Source organism: Canis lupus, chromosome 10, assembly GCF_011100685.1.
Source record: "Canis lupus familiaris isolate Mischka breed German Shepherd chromosome 10, alternate assembly UU_Cfam_GSD_1.0, whole genome shotgun sequence".
Classification (NCBI taxonomy): domain Eukaryota; kingdom Metazoa; phylum Chordata; class Mammalia; order Carnivora; family Canidae; genus Canis; species Canis lupus.
The window spans coordinates 68,328,583-68,341,631 of NC_049231.1; positions in this window are offsets into that span (position 1 = coordinate 68,328,583).

The following is a 13,049-nucleotide window of genomic DNA, read 5'->3' on the forward strand; positions in this document are numbered from 1 at the left end:
CCGTGGTAGCTCGCTGCGGCTGTGCCTCTCTTGGATGTCAGACCACCTGTGTGGCCCATCTCATTTTTCCCTGCTTCACTGCATGTGCCAGGAGTGGCAGGGCACATGTTTTATTTCCTTTTGATTTCTCCATGTCCAGCGTCTTGCCTCACATTGTAAGTGTTCCATAAATGCTAACTGAAGAGATAAACTGAACTCTTGGAGCCTCCAATATATTAATGAGAAGACAACAAGCCAGGAGATGAAGGAACTCTGAGAGCTACAGCACTAGAATTAGAACACAGGGGCTTTTTTAGTTCAAATTCAACAAACCCTTTGATATAAAATTGATATTCACACAATTACGGGCAACCATTAAGCAATGCCAAGTCTTCATAAAATACATGTTCACTTTTTTTTTGATAGTTTCGCTTTTCAATATGAACAATATGTAAATGACCTTTAAAAGAAATATATTAAACTGCTGAACCCCACTCCTGACTTTAAACAGTGCATTTTTATTTCAGATTCTGTGATGACCTGAAAACAACCATAAACAAGGAAGTAAATGGGACCTTGTAGGTTACTAATACAATTAAATTTCATAGCATCTGAGAACAAAACTTAAATGTGACTTTAAATGCCATTTTACAGATTGTTGCCAACATCCTTACGAGTTTTATAATACTAAGTTTTAAAATTCTAACACTTATAAAGAACACAGAACCTTATAAAGACCCCATTTTATGAATTACTTCCATGTGTGAGAGGACTCAGCCCACTCTTACCTTTCTTTCCCAAACACCAACCCTATTGCTGGACCAGAGTGCCTTTCTCTCTGCTCCTGGGCTTAAATTAGTCAAGACAGGTGGTCTGGCCACTCTGGTCTATAGAATACCCAGGAGGGAAAATTAGTTTAAGCTGCTTCCTTCGTGTTGGTCAAATATCATAGAAGATTGTGCTCAAAATATAGGGAGTTAAGAAACCTATCCAGTCAGGACCCACCCTTCCCCCATTAAGTCATCCCAAGGAAAAATCATTGCAAGTTGTGGCTGAAACACAGTTTTCTCCCACCAACCCTCCTACCTATAAAAAAGGAAAGATTCAAAATCATGAGAGCCATGCTACCCAAAATGTGGTCCATGACTGACCTTGGTTGCCCACTCTCTGTTCCCAAGAAAGGATAAGTACAGAAAGTGAGAGAAACTAGTCAGAAACATGTACAACAATTTGATGATGCCAGGACACCCAACTGTCCTTTTGAAAGATTATATTTTATGCATTAAAAATTATCAATCTGCAATGGACTGTTGTTGTTTTTTTTTTTTAATAGCCCTTTGCCACAAATCGTTTCAGAAGCACTGCATTAGGCAGAGCAGTGTATAATCCAGTGAGGCCTCCATACACACACGTAGAAAGGGGGGTTCCCACTGGACAGAACTTGGACTTCTTCTTTTCCGACCTCTCTTCTGTCTATAGGGAGCTAATGCAACCCAAACTCTCTCCCCACCCCGTTCCCCCAAGAACACATGAGAGAGGAAGTTATGTCCTTTTTAGTAGCTAATCATCTGCCAAAAGCAAGGATACCAAGACAAGGGAGACTGTGAGAGGGGATGTCTTGGGAGGGTCTGCCCCCATTACAGACACATACTGGACTGAGGCAGGTCAATCACATACTCTTCAAATAGAACCATCTGTTAATTTCTAGCACAAAGATGATCATCTTTACCATGTCCCTTCAGCAGACATAATGCTGCCTCAAATCCTATTTGCATTTTTTGAATTTTTCTCCAGGACTTTTCGCCTAATTCATTCTGGAACCAAACTATGCCAGGATGCATTCATTCCTTCAGAAGAAAAAAATAGATATTTTTTAAATGCATTCATCTATGAACTCCAGAAGAGACAATTCTGGGAAAGAGGAGCTGTGAGCAGGGAGATATGTAAGTGATTAATAAGAGCTGCCTATCTCTAGGAAAATGAAAAACCAGCCAGAATTTGCATAAGTCCCTAACACAAACAGGAGAAAGATGAGAATAGATTGTTTAAACCAGAAAGCAGAAGTTAGCACCTGTTAATGACCAGTTTGTTGGCTCACAAGCTGTTAACACTCACACAAACTGGTCGTTAAATGTGGTCATTACTTATTTCAATGCAAAATTTATTAGAGCCCCCATTTGAAGATTTAATGGAAGGGCAGCATGCACCCTGCACACCTGGTGTACCCCAGGAGGCTGGGGGCAGTCTCCTAGCAGCTATGTCTAAATAAAAAAAAAAAAGTAATAATAATAATAACAATGGCCATTCTGTCAATTACTGATTTCCTTCAGCAATCAGAATGTTAGATGAGTTCTGGTTCACAGCTTGATCCCTAATAAGGACCACTTGTGTCTTCATTACTTTGTAGGACCATTATGGTTAAGTGGGTCTGGTATGCGTGCTTTACCAGACTGCTGCAGGACTCATTATTATTAGATGGACTTTCTATCAAGCTCAGAACATTTTTTCTGTTTTTGAGAACATAAAAAGCAAGGGTAGAGGGCTGAGGATTCACAGTGACACAAAGTTAGGGAAATAGGCCAGTGGTGGGTCGTGGGGAGGAGTTGTGAGCAGATTATTTTTGCCTCAAGCTATCCTCAGTATGGTGTTAACAAAAGGATGACCACATGGAACCTCAAGGGTCAGAAATTCTCAAAGAAATATCTCTTCCACCATGACACCTAACTCTACCTTCATTTATGGGTTATACAAAATAATACCTGTGGTGGGAGAAATTAAATCTCAGGAGACTCAGCCAACCCCAGTTAACAATTCTTGTTTTTTATTGAAGACAAAATTGACCAGAAGAGCACGTTGTGCATCTCAGAGGGTAACAGAAAGTATATGACAATGTTGGCCTTTTTCCCTCACACGCCTGCAACCAGGGTTGGCAGATCTAAGAAATAAAAATACAGCATACTCAGTTAAATTTTTATTTCAGATAAATAATGAAAAAAATTAGCATAAGTACGTTCTATGTGATATTTAAGATACTTCTGCTAAAATAGTATTCGTTGGCTATTTGAAATTCAGATTCAACTAGCCATCTGTATTTTATCTGGCAACTGTATATACAGGACACTGGGCTATTATAGATAATGGAACCCTCTGAGATTAGTAGCTTCCCAAACTGGTGGATCATATGAATTATGGGGAAGAGAGTAAGAATTTTCAGGCTCTACCCCTTGAAGATTAGGACCAGGGAATCTTTGGTTGAAGGCTCTGATGAGCAGGAGGAGGAGGAACCACTGTGACGCCAGTATTCCACAATATATCTATGTGACTAAAATTAAGGAGACCGTGAAAAGCTACTTGGTGACCTAAGATCTGACAACAGTTGGTCTCACAAGGCTCCCCAATTCATTCATTAGATAGCGCTTGAGTTCCCACAAAAAGTAGGGATATACCCTTGGGGAGCCAAAATCCAAAAGGTAGGAGACCCGAATTTAGAGGATGGACGTGTACGGAGGGTTTTCTGCGTGCCAGGTACCCCGCTGGCACTCTATATTTATGACCTCAGTTAATCCTCACAGCAGCCTGTCTACTGATGTACCACTATCCCACTTCTGCAGATGAGGGTAGTGAGACTGTGGAAGCTTAATGCCTCCAAGATGATGACATTGGCAAGTGCCAGAGGGCACGTTCATGCCCGGATTGGTTTGGCTCCAAGTATCTGCTCTTTGTACTACAAGTACATATCCAGTAAGCACTAAGTAAGTGGAACAAATTAAGTGCAAGAGACAAGTATCTTGATACTGGATGCAAGTGTCACTCTGGCACTTCCTAGCTCTGTAACACTGGGCAAGTTCCTTAACTTCTCTGTGTTTTCCCAAATTCCTACCGCTTTACAACTGCCATCACTACCTCTCAGACATAATGAATCAAGAATTTTCGAGCCGGAGAGTAAAAATATGTTCATGTTATTAAAATACAAGAGAGATCAACACAACTAGAGATCAACAGAGGAGAACCTGCTTCCCAAACCTAGGCTTCAGGAGCCAGGATTCCTTCCATTCTTGAGCTCATCCACTGTATGACTATGAGTAGCAGAGCCCCCATCTAATCCTTCATTGTAGATGTCCCCACAGGAAAGGTTAGCACATCCAATGATGGTCCCACAGCCTCCTCTGCATCTCAGCAATGGAAGAAGAATGAGAGTTTGTAAGAATTAAACACATTATCACTTGGGGTTTTATGAGGTTGACCACACTAGATTTAAGGTTTATGGGCTTCTAAAGTCAAATTAGCCCTCATGTCCAATATCTCTAGCCTAGTAATAATTTTCTCATCTGTGAGATGGTACTTCAGGAATTCCTCTGAAGACAATAGAGAATGTATTTTAAACACTTATGACAATATCTGGCATAGAGTTAGAGCTCAATAAATATTAGCTTTTATTATTATTATTATTATTATTATTAGTCTCTCCTACAAAATTGTAAGCCCTTTGAGGGTGAGGACAATACTGCTCTTTGTATGATCAACATTTTCACAGCACCTTACAAATAATAAGCACCAGGTGGGTGGGTGGCTAAATGCACAGATGATTGAATAGGTGAATGCATAGATAGAAGGAAGGAAGGAAGGAAGGAAGGAAGGAAGGAAGGAAGGAAGGAAGGAAGGAAGGAAGGAGAAAGAAGGAAGGAAGGAAAAAGAGATAGATGAATCCAAGAACAGAACCTCTAGCGATGATGACTATGAAAATCTTCATGAAGAAGATGAGAATCAAGCTAAACTATTAAAGATAAACCATATGATAATTTCATGGCTTAATACTTGCATAATACTTCCATTCTTCTTTTTCTTGTTTTATAGATGAATTGTAGGACACCAGCCCTTTGGAAAAGATACCAATCAAAGGCGTAGCTGATCAGCATAATGCTATGCACCCAGAATATGCTCAAAAGATGTACTAATGTATTCAAAAATACTAGTAGTTTACTTTTTCTCATTGGGAAAAAATTTAATGTGACTTACAACATGTTTAAATCAATAGTATTCTTTGAGATAAAATCATATCAAAGCCAGTGGCCAGGAAGAGCCAGTATTTTTATTCTGTCCTCAGATTGCCTGGGTTTCAGGGATCAGTACGATTGCTGCTGTGGCTCCATTTAAAATAGAATAATCAGGCCAGTAAAATTTGAAAAGTATATTTTCATTTGCTCCAGTCTGTGCATGCTTAAAGACGAGAGAGAATATGATAGGAATAGAAAAGAAGGACGTGAGCAAGAAAAAGGCAGGACTGTAAATCAAGGACCAGCAGGCAAAGGACATGAAAAAGAGCCTAGCAGAATTAAAATAATCAGGAACTAAGAGGAAAAACCAAGGGTTCAGAAAAAGTGAAGAGGATTCCATTAATAATCATTTCAGAAGGCAGTAGAGAGCGGACAACCCTTGCAAGGGAAAGAACAAGAAGAAGTAAAAATAAAATGAACAGCTGCACATTCCCTTCTGCAACCCCGGCAGGCACCACGGCCACAGCTCTTGACCTTGCCCATGGACAGGGCTCTTGAAGGCCCAAACCCAAGGCTGCCCAGCCCTCAGAGAAGGGAGCTGGGCCCAGGGAGCTTTGAGGATCCAGTGGTCCACCTGGTGCAGGGATGTCACCAACATGCCGGGGCCACTTGGTGTGTCAAAAATACGTGGCAGCTTACACCAAGTGAATCTGAGGGTCCAGGCCCTTCATCCTGAAGACATAATTCCCTAACCCATTGCCTGATATCTACACTCTGCAATTACTGATTTATGTATTTCACGCAGTTTCTTACTTCCATTTAAAATGAAGCTCCCCCTAACAAACACACATGAAATCCACCCAGCCAGCCATTCTCCGGGTGAGTCCAGCAAAACATGTTCTGCAGGTTCTTTAAGAGACAGGTAGAGTGATCCTGAGCTCCAAATGCCTGAACAGGGGTCCCATGGGTCAAGGACTGGAGGCACCAAAATCTGCCACGATCCTTAACCATTCTCTCTGGCCCCCATCTGAGACGCCGGGGGCTCATCGTTCATAATGAAGCCAACAAGAGTGAACCCCAGCAGATCTCATTGCCTGCTCCCTTCATCCTGCCAACTTGTAAAAAAAAAAAAAAAAAAAAAAAAAACAGAAAAATAGTCCCCAAATACCTCCAGATTAGCTATTTGGTGGCTATTTTTTTTTAAGATTTTATGTATTTATTCATGAGAGACAGAGAGAGAGGCAGAGACACAGGCAGAGGGAGAAGCAGGCTCCCTACGGGGAGCCCAACAAGGGACTCGATCCCAGGACTCCGGGGTCACATCCTGAGCCAAAGGCAGATGTTCAACCAGTAAGCCACCCAGGTGTCCCAAGTGGCTATTTTGATTTAAAAGTGCAGATGAGTTTAAGAGGTAGACCTAGGCTCTTCTTTAATACAAAAACTAATTAAAATTCCCCTGAACTCATCTTCCAAAAATGAATATGTATCAAGAATGACAAAGTTTCGATAATTATTAGCACTAGGTAATGAGTAATGGGCACCTTGGGGACCATAATATTCTCTGAACTTTTGTGTGTTTTCAAATCTCCACAATAAAAAGTAGGATAATAATCATTTATTAAAGACTATGTTTCCACGGAATTAAATCCACTCATTTAAAATGAATGATTGAAGAATAAGCAATTCAATCTCTCAGCTGTCTTACCCACTTCCACCCCTACACAAAATGCATGGATAATTGGAAACACTCAGTTGCTTCTACTTGTGGGGGGGAAATCATGCTTTTCATTGCAAAGTCTTGATGGCAGGTTGACACTGCCCCAACTTTCATCTCTACTCACCTGGGGGTCTCACCTCTTCTCCAGCCCTATCATAGACTGGGCCATTGCCATCCCTCAGACCTTCACCTTTAGCCTCTTATTTCTAACTCCATCCTGCACAGTGGCCCCATCCCAGCCTCCAGCCACTGCCACCAGCTACTCTTGTTGTGAGAAATCTTTATTCTGCGTCACAGATTTCTTGATCCTTCACTGCTTCACTCTCCTGCTGAAGGGTGCTTGTTCTCTTATCTCCCTCCTCAACGGCTGGTTTGTTCACCCTGGGTAATTAATTAATGTTCTCAGCTGGCTCAGTCTTTGTCACAGGATAGTTGGCATTAATTAACCCTGTGGAGTCTTGGCCTTGTTAGAAGCAAGAGGAAAAAGATTGCAGCACTGATGTCTCACGTTGAGAAAGAGAAAGAAGTTTATGCTAAATTTCTAAAAGACATGACTTATGGCCAAACCACAGCAAAAAAGATTCCTAAATTAGTACTCATTACTCTTTGAGGTAAACATACTCACGAAATTCACACTCAAACACAAAAACAGCAAAAGCAAACAAACAAACCTTTAATGGGGAAACTGATATCTCTGTATTTCATTCGGAGTCTTCCACAAAGAATGACTGATCTGGGCTAAATGTGAAAGTCAAACCAAAGAAGACCAAGCACAAAATCCCAACATGCACTCAGGAGGCTGACTAGCCCTCAGTGAGCAGATGCTAGTCACAAAGGTCAAGTCCAAAAAATTTCGGCAGCATCGACACTTGCATTCACTCCAGTGGGTTTGGGGGGCAAGAGAAACTGCAAATTAAATGGAAAAAAAAGCCAATTCTGTACTCTGTTAGGGCTAAAATATATATTTTATATATATATTTATATATTATATATTTTATATTATATATTATTATATTATATATTATATTATATATTATATATTATTTTATATATATATTAAACTGCAAATTAAATTAAAAAAGCCAATTCTGTACTGTTAGGGCTAAAATATATATTTTATATATATATTTTATATTATATATTATATATATTATTATATTATATATTATATTATATATTATATATTATATTTTTATATATATTAAACTGCAAATTAAATTTAAAAAAGCCAATTCTGTACTCTGTTGGGCTAAAATATATATATTTTATATATATTTATATGTAATATATTTCATATTATATTTTTATATTATATATATTTTATATATATTAAACTGCAAATTAAATGGAAAAAAGCCAATTCTGTACTCTGTTAGGGCTAAAATATATATTTTTATATATATATTTATATATTATATATTTTATATTATATATTTTATATTATATATTTTATATTATATATTATATTTTTATATATATTAAACTGCAAATTAAATTTAAAAAGCTAATTCTGTACTCTGTTAGGGCTAAAATATATATTTTTATATATATTTATATATTATATATTTTATATTATATATTATACATTATATTTATATATATATTAAACTGCAAATTAAATTTAAAAAAGCCAATTCTGTACTCTGTTAGGGCTAAAATATATATATTTTTTATATATATTTATATACGATATATTTTATATTATATATTATTATATTATATTTTATATTATGTATATTTTATATATATTAAACTGCAAATTGAATGGAAAAAAAGCCAATTCTGTACTCTGTTAGGGCTAAAATGTATATATTTATATATATATTATATTTTATATTATATATTATTATATATATTTTATGAATACTTTAATATACATATATATATGTATGTATATATATCTCCCAGCCAAGGGTGGACTTGCTATAGGTCCTCCATAAGGGAGGATCAGAATCCCAAATTTCTCTTACAGGGAAGATATAGAACCAATCCTCTTCCATTTTTACCATCGCTACAAACACACCATTTTTTAAAATCTTTCATTCAACACGGTATCTGTGAGGTCAGTCCCTGTTGTTGTATGTATAGTGGTACATTTTTTAATTGCTATGTGCATTATAATTGTGGGAATGCACTAAAATTTATTTCCTATTCCGCTGATGTACGCGCGGTTATTATAAACCACAGTGCCGTGAATATTCTTGCTCGTGTATGGGTCCGTGCCTCTCCATACCCATTCCTGTGGACATTTACTTAGGAGAGGGCCCACGGTCACATGAGTACGCACACAAGCTCAGCTGCGGTAGACGCGGCTTTTAACCAGCTGACAATTTAGTAGACCCTTTCAACCCCCCCTGCACACCTCTCCTCTCCTAACTTTGAACACTCGCACTTTCCCGTATGCATTCCACTTCCTCCCAAGTTTCTTACCGTGATTTCCTCCTTCCCTCTCTACCCTGTGTCCTTTAATGACCTCACTTATTCTTACACATTTAACTGGCTTCATATTTACTTAGCCATATCTTCACTGCACTTCAAAGCATTAGTCACGTTCTTTGATCCTCTAGCTCAACAATCACCCCTGGATGTTCTTCAAGTGACCGCAACACATTGAATCAAACTCGTCCCCCTCTCCTCCCACTCATTATTTCTCCTTCAAGACCTTCCTGGGGTTTGGTGCCCTTCTCCTGGCCATCTGGGCTAGCGACTGACTCCGCAGCCCGGCTCCTGGGAGGAACGTGAAGCCTACCAGCGGCCTTGCTGCAACAGTCCTCAAAAGGGAATAGAGTTCGCCCACAAAACAGTTCCAATTGTTAGTTTGGTTGAAATGGCTGCCAAGTTGAGAAACAGCCGAAAATTATTTTTTCTAGTTCCTACCTCCCAAATCCCAAGGGTACACACACCACTTAAAGAATTGGGACCTAACCCACTGTCTTCCAATTCCACTTTGAAAGATGCTAGAAAAGGGAAAAGGCAGCGTAGGCAACATTTAAGAGCATGTCCTTGGATCAACGAGACCTAGGGCTCAAGTCTCTCTGCTACGTCCTCGCTGTGTGACTTTGGGTAATTTACTTCCTTCTCTGAGCCTTGGTGTCCTTGCCTATAAAATAAGGATGACCATTGCTACCTTGCCTTTTGTTGTGAAAATTAACTGAGATCAAGAGCCTTAGTACAGTATCTCACGCATCTATACTCATTAAGTGTGGTCAGCGCAGCTGCTGTTGCCAATTGTCTAAGTGGGAAAACTAGATAAATTGCAACTCGTTCAGTGTCCCAGAGAGGTTGCCACTGGACAAGCAGCAATTTCAAAGTTCTAATTTCTTTTACTTTGCTCTCTGAATAGCTCAGAAGGGATGGATAGGCTGTGAAAAATGTTCTCAGACTGGTCAATTTGAGGTATTTCATTTCACGAATCTGTCTGGAAACTGCCAGCTCATTTCATTGATCAATGGCCATCCCAGTGTTGGAGTTTAAGTTATTACCATCCTAAACTAAAGCTGAATGAGATCTTTAGGCTCAAGAAGCTCCAAAAGGCACTCCGGCTCCATCAGAGACATGGCTGTTCCTGCAATCAGACTTCAATCCATTCCTGCATTGCTTCCCAGACTCCCTTCTCTCATCTGAGAACTCTCTGCTCTGGCTTGCCCATAGTTTTTGCAGCTGCCTCTGCAAAGACTTCAGGGCATGCGTTAGCAAGTATCTACCCCGACTTGCCCTCCAAACACCCTGCCTTTTAAAGTATAATTAGATCCAACCAGATAATGCGTCAATCCGTCAATCAATCAAATATACATCGAGTAACTGCTATGTACAGTGCCAGGAATCTCACCACAGGAAAATGTAAAGAAAACACATTCTCTGATCCCAAAGCTTAAATAACTAAGAATATAGGTTAGTGTACGCTAATAGTTAACCCTCAAGATATTGATGGGAAGGAAAATCACTACTGGGTTCACGGTTCCCAGAAATAATGGTGAACAATCCCAGAAGATCTTTTGGGGGTTGAAGTGAAGTGATAAGAAAAGTTAGCATGTCCTACTGCAAGTCACACAGACACTACTAGGAGGGGCAGAAATGTAGAGACACACATATATAAGTAATTTCTTCTCACTTATGCGCTTGACCAGCTCTCTGCGTTGCTGTTTTGGGGGCCAGGCATATATACCAGGTCCACATGAGAAACAGAAAGTCCCACTTTCTGGAAAAGGAACTTGGACAAAGTTCTGGAAGGCCCAGGGAAGCAAGGCCAATGCAGTGGGGCCAAGTTTCTGATGAAACATAAAGGAGAGGAAATGGCACTTTGCTCTGATTCGTGCAAAAACAATTTGCTCTCAGTCCTTCTAACCATCGGTGGCCTGAAAACGTGGTGCAACTGGCCTCCAGAGCCACCCTGCTCCCACCGAATATCCAGCAGTCCCGTGCTGAGCTGGCACAGAAATCAGATCAAAAGTGAACCTCAGGTAGTGGTACTCTACCCTAACTGTTGACAGATGGAGAATGGAAGCAACATAAATGCTCTCTCTTGTGTCAGCACTATAAAAACGTCGGACTGGCCCATGAAAGATGGAGATGGAAGCCCGGGCAGCCATTAGGAGCCATGCCTTACTCGCAGCAATAACTCATTCCCATGGTATTATGAAAATGGTTTTATTGCAATGGATTACTTTTTCCCCCCCTCTGCAAAAATTACTGCTTATCAGCGTCACAGAAATCAAACTAAAAAACTCCCCACCTTTTCTTCTTTCTGGTACAATCCCTCCCTCTGGCCAGGAACTTAATAAAATGGAACATTTCATTATTCCGGTTTGCATACCTCTTTTGAAGCTGAAACTGTCATCTCAAGTGAGCGCTCTGAAGTGGCCGGTGTTGGGGTGACTCGATTGCCTCCTGTGTTTGCTCAGACACATATGAAGGCTAGAGGAGCCGCTCAAGGCCTAGATCTCTTGCGAGGCTAGATTTGGAAGTTGCAATGGGAAGGAAATCATTCATAAGCAGGACTTTCCAATTCCTTCAAAGTATGGTTTGGATACGGCTTTTTCATGAGCTATTAACTGCCTGTCAGATTCCTTAAGAGGAGAAAACAAAACCAGGTGTATTGAGAATTCATATATTCACAAACAGCTCAGCCCAGGGAGGCCTCTTTGTCTCTGAAGGCCTGTGTGTGATTCTCCTCAGTGGCCTGGGCAATCGGAATAATTAGATCGAGATTATTGCCTCTCGCAGAAGAAGCTTCCCCCAAAACCTTCTATTGTGTTCACATAACTGAGCCTCAGTAGATTAACACACCCAGTTAGAATCCTCATTTAATACCTTCACGTGACATACGAAATCTTGGTCAAGATGCAGAATCTCGGGATCCCTGGGTGGCGCAGCAGTTTGGCGCCTGCCTTTGGCCCAGGGCGCGATCCTGGAGACCCAGGATCGAATCCCACATCGGGCTCCCGGTGCATGGAGCCTGCTTCTCCCTCTGCCTGTGTCTCTGCCTCTCTCTCTCTCTCTCTGTGACTATCATAAATAAAATTAAAAAAAATTAAAAAAAAAAGATGCAGAATCTCAGGCCTCACCCCGGATTTACTGAACCAGAATCTGCATTTTTCTTTTTTTTTTTTACCAGATCCGTAGGTCATTTGTAAGCCTAACAAAGTTTGAGAAGCCCTAGTTTATACCACAGAAGCAATAATATTGACCCACTCTGGATGCCTGGTTTATTGCACTAGAAACCAGTTAGTATCCTTTGGGTAGGTCACCACGTGACACATTGCTGCTGCCACAACAACCCGTAAGGTATGGTCCCTATCTCCGGAGAGTTCGGCACCTGGGAGGACCACACACAGGACTGGGCAGCTTCTCCAAAGCCTTAGCTGGCCTCAGAAAGGGCCCTCTTGAAATGGCAAGCAGTAGACCCCTGCAGGTCATCTGCCTCCCTCATAGGGCCACCAGACCCTCTGCTGTGGCCTCTCAAGAGTCTCCCACAATTCTGTCTAAACCCAGCAGTCCAAGCAAGTGTCGAGATGATTCCACCTGTCCTGACTTTGAGAGGACCTTGATCCTTGATCCTCCCAGTAGTCTAGCCCTTCGCGAGCTTCTCTAAAACACTGCTACCACACAAATATTGGTAGTGAACAAAACGAGACCCTTTTAACATAGCATCGGTCCCATTAATGCTTTGTGGGAGAGACATTTAGCACTGACTTTGTATGTGTTTCTCGACAGTTCTCAGCTCAGGTCCAGTGAGGAGGGGCACGATGACTAATCACGGCCAACAAGGTGCAAGCGGAAGTGATGTATGTCACTTCTGGGATGAAGCATTTAAAAGCCAGTCAGCAAAGCTCTTCCCATGCTTTAGTATCCAGAGTGGA